The sequence below is a fragment of the Parus major genome, chromosome 26 (genome assembly GCF_001522545.3).
Source record: "Parus major isolate Abel chromosome 26, Parus_major1.1, whole genome shotgun sequence".
NCBI classification, from domain to species: Eukaryota; Metazoa; Chordata; class Aves; order Passeriformes; family Paridae; genus Parus; species Parus major.
The window spans coordinates 5,979,924-5,984,701 of NC_031795.1; positions in this window are offsets into that span (position 1 = coordinate 5,979,924).

Sequence of the window (4,778 nt, forward strand, 5' to 3'; positions counted from 1 at the left end):
CCTCATCCCTCATCTCCTCATCCCCTCCCGGGGACATTCGGTCCCTCCGCAGCCGCCCCGGGCTCGGCGAACGCGGTCCCGGAGGTTCCCAGGGCTGCCCAAGCCATGAAAGGCTCTGTGCGGGAGCAGAAGGGGCTCGGGGTGTCCCGGGGCTGCGGGGAGGCTCCGGACACCGGGAATTCCGGGCTGATTCGGCTTTGGGCAGGCGGCTCCAGGAGCCGGGATGGGAGCCGGGCACGGTGGGATGGGGTTAAAGGCTTTCGCATCCCGCTCCCCGAGCACTTGATGGTTTTGCCATTTAAAGGCCGTTCTCGGCTTGCTCGTCTCTTGGATGGCTCCGGAGAAAGGCTTCCAGCTCTTCCCGAGGGATCCTCCTACATCCTGCTGAGATAAGGATCAGGAAGGGAAGGTCTCCGCAATCTCAGCTGCGCCTTTGAGCACAGATTCCCTTTTCAGGGGCGGAGGGGAGGAGAACAAATTTGCTAGAAAAAGATTATTTCTAAGTGACACATAGAAAAAAATAAAGAAATCTCGCACAACAATGATCTTATGGGGTGAGTCAAGCACAGCCACGTCTGCCTTTGTCCTGGCGGGGCTGTAAAAGCCTTCCCGGGACACAGAGCAGCTCCTCCAAGGAAAACCCCCGTGAGATGTCCCCGGGGCTGGGCTCACACAGTGCCGGGCTGTCCCAGCCACAGCAGCGTCCCCTCTTTCCTTCCATCCCTGCTCCTGTCACAGGACACACGGACGGCTTCTCTTTCCTGGATTTCAGAATTTCGTGTTTACAGGAAAAACCCCAAACAACTCCAAAAGCGAGCGGGGGCGAGCCCTGTCCTGGCTCTTCCGTGCCTGGGGAGGAAGCGAAAGGCACAGAGGGGATGTGACTGGAGCAGAATCAGGGCGGGTGTGACACAGCCACTGTGGGCTGATGAGCTGGGAGCCAGAGTGAGAGGCTGGAGTGGGGACAGTGTCCCTGACTGCCTCAGTTTCCCCTGGCATGGGGACAGTGCCTCTCACTGCCTCAGTTTCCCCTGGCATGGGGACAGTGCCTCTCACTGCCTCAGTTTCCCCAGCCATGGTAAAAGGAGGGTTGATCTGGTCTGCACAGAGCTGGGAAGGGCTGGACAGGAGCAGAATCCTTTTGGTTTCCCTCTGAAACTCCTCATTTGGGATTTTTTCACCTTCCCCTGCAGTGGGGGCACAGGGATGTTGGAAAACCACTGCTGGTATTTCTCACAGATGCAAAAACCTGGAGAAGCCCCTCCTCTGGCACACACACAGCTGTGCTGAAAGGCAAAGTTCACTGTCCTTAGAATGCGGGGCTGGTTCCAAAGATGACTTCAACCGCTGTCAAGAGCAAATTGTCAGAGGAAAATCAGATCTGGAAAGCTCTTCTTCCCTTCCACATCCCACTCCCTGAGCCTGAACCGTGCTGGGGCTGCGATTCTGCCGTGGCTTTGGGTTTCAGGGCTGTGTTTGCTGGTCCTGCTGAGCTGGCCCGACAGGGAGGAGCTGGGGCTGCCAGACCAGTATGGCCCAGTGGCTTTGCTGGGCAGACTGGGGGGATGCAGCTGGGGCCAGCCCTGGAACCCTGGCTACAAACAGGGCAGGAGCACGGGGACAAATGATTATTTGGTGTGGTTTTCAAATGAACTGCGTTACAACTGGAGCTTTTTCCAGTTGTGTGTGGGTGTGGCTGGGAGCAGCTGAGCAGGGGCACAGCCGCTGGCACAGGGCCCCGTTTGATGCCAGCTCCACTCACACTCACAGGAACCTTCCCTGCCACAGGGAACAGCCATTCCTGGGTTATCCAGTTCTTCCTGCCCCACTCTGCTCCTGCCCCACAGCCCCCGGGGCGGGGATGAACGCTGGCTGGGGAAATGCAGCTTTTTGGAATATTTCATCCCAGAGCAGCTTTCCCAGCTTGCTGCAGACATCTCCCAGCAGTCTGGTGTGTGAGGAGAGGAAATCTCCTCGCTTTGTGTTTCCCAGCCTCCCTGGGCAGCTCTGCCCGGCCCTGGGAGGTGACAGCACATCCAGGATCCTCTGAGCAGCACAGAGCTTCCCATCCTCATCAGAGAATCTTTTAAAATTCCATGGAAATGGCATACAATAAATCCTGGGGAGATGAAAGGGAGGTTTGAGCTGGCAGGAGGTTCTTTAGAGAGGCTCTATTTACACAAATTGTCTGGCTGACAGGAGAGAAACTGTTTTGACATTTTATAAACTCTTCCACTGATAATTTTGCATCTCAGTACAGCAAGGCTGGGGGAGGCAGGACAGGGAGAAACAACAAAGCCAAGGCCCTGAGCTCCCTTCCCAGGTCCTGTTTTTGAACACCAGCAAGTGATTTAACTGCAGAGCACTGCAAAAGCTGCATTTCCCTGAAGAGAAAGGGAGGAAAGTGCCATTAGCTCACTGATGAGCATCCTCGGGAGGGGAGGGGAAGAGTCACCCGCTGCCACTGCCCTGCCTGTCCCCAGGGCTTGAGAACACCGGTGTAAAACCCATTTAGCAGCTTCTCCAAATCAGCTTGTCTCCAATAAAGGTTGAGTGGACACTGCCAGAAATGTGTGGCCCTATCAACTACAATAAATATATCTGATTGATACGGGGTCACTGAATTACTCTGAATTTTGAGCGTTTAGTGGCATCTCAGGCTACAAATGTCCCAGATTAAATTAATATTACCAAGGTATTTCCTAAGATTCCTGAGATTTTGGGTTATCCTGTGCAGAGCCAGGAGCTGGATTGGTGATCCTGTGTGTCCCTCCCAGCTCAGGGTAGTCTATGATTCTATGAATATCTCGCTGTCATTTATTTATGAATCGTGACTCACTCTCTGACTGGCATCGTGGACTAATTCATCATTGTCAGCATGACTGGGGGGAGCTTAGATTTCCTCTGGATATCTTTAAAGTGCTTTTTTCCTGCCTTTATTTCCCTAATCAAACCCAGATCTTATTTATAGCGCTGCCGCCTCTGTCTGGGTAAGCCCAGAGTGGCCCCAATGGCTTAACAGGATTTATTTGCTGCAGCTTTTCCCGGGTGTAATGAACAGAGGGATGTGCTCCTGTGGCTGCACTAATCCCCCCGGAGGTGCAGGCTGAGGTTTCCCCTGAGGAGCTGCGATTCCAAGTGAACAAACGGAACCCCTGGGGAGGGGAAGGAGCTGAGGGAGGGGAGTGCTCCCAATCCCTGCGCTCATCCCACATTTCCAGAGCTGCCCCCGGCCCTGCAGGGATGCTCAGAGCTTGGAGCAGGGCAGGAAGGGGGGAGGCTCCGTTCCCACCCCTGGCACAACCAGGGACACTCACACACAAAGGTGCCGGCCAGGAAGGAAAGCCCTTGGGGCTTGCTTTGATCAAAGATGGACTGAAAACAAACATTTTCCAGGGAAGTGGTCCTGAGAGGAGCCTGGAGTGTCCCCAGGAGCTCAGCTCCAGCAGCAGGAAGATGAGCTGCAGGCAGCCGGGCTCCGGGGGCCAGCACGGTCCAGGTTTGCCAGGGAAGCTCTTTAGGAAGGAAACATTGTTTATACCTTTTTATTTTTAATATATGTATATTTGGATCCAACCTTTTCCATGATGGATGGCAGAAATCAAGGCCTCTTTTGTTCTACAATTAACTCGGAGATGATTTTTGGCTCCTTAGTGAAAAAAATGAATTTATTTTTTCCTCACAACAAAACACACACAGAACTCTCATTGCTATAGAAAAAAATGAATTTATTTTTCCTCACAACAAAACACACACAGAACTCTCATTGCTATAGAAAAAAATGAATTTATTTTTTTCTCACAACAAAACACACACAGAACTCTCATTGCTATAGAAAACTGTTTTGTTAATGACACTTTTTGCCAGGATTGCTGCCCTGATCTGGGGGGAAATAAAGTATTCTTAAATACTTGCTGCAAGCTTTGGAGCCTCACAGTGATATATCTGGAGTTTGCCCCTAAGATTTGTCTGAATCTGCAGCGGAAGGGAATTTAAAGTGAGGGTGTTCAGGTAAATAATAACAGCAGGAGCCTGTTCCTGGGTGATTTAGCACGGCCTTTGCAGAGGCAGCAGCAGGGGAAGTGTCTGGAAGGCCAGGGAGATAAAGTGTGATTGTTTCCATCTCCTCAGCTCCTCGTCACTTCACTCCGCTCCAAACACGTGGGGGATGAAGATGCTGAGCTGGGCTCTGCTCATTTGGCAGCTGGGAAATGGGGCCTGAGCTGCTGCAGGTTTCCAGGGGCTGGGGCAGGCAGAGCAGTGTTGATGTCCCCAGGGTGCCCCAGCTGGGCTCGGCACAGGGGACAGCAGCCCCCGGGAGGGCTCAGAGCATCCCCATCCTGCAGGGATGGAGCAGCCAGCGGGGCTGGGGACAGCAGAACCCGTCAGGCTGGAACACAGCTCCTCACCACAACACAGCCCAGGCAGTGAAACACGAGATTAAATGCTGTGATAGCTCTGATTCCTGTAACTCTGGAAAGACAAGTGCAGATTTGCCATGAAGGCAACCCTGAGAGCCAGCCCCATCACGCCAGGAGCTCAGCTCCCACCCTGCCGTGTCAAACGGGACAGCAGCTCCTGGGACACTTTGTCTGTGGCAGATAAATACCCTGGCACGTTTGCTCCTCAGGAAAACAGCCCAGGAGCTTCAGCAAGCAGCTGCAGGGCTGGGGACCAGCTCCTGGGCTCTGCTGATGGGGCAGCACCCAGCACACCCAGCCACAGCTCACCCCACATCTGGGGGATCCCAATGGGGCAGCACCCAGCACACCCAGCCA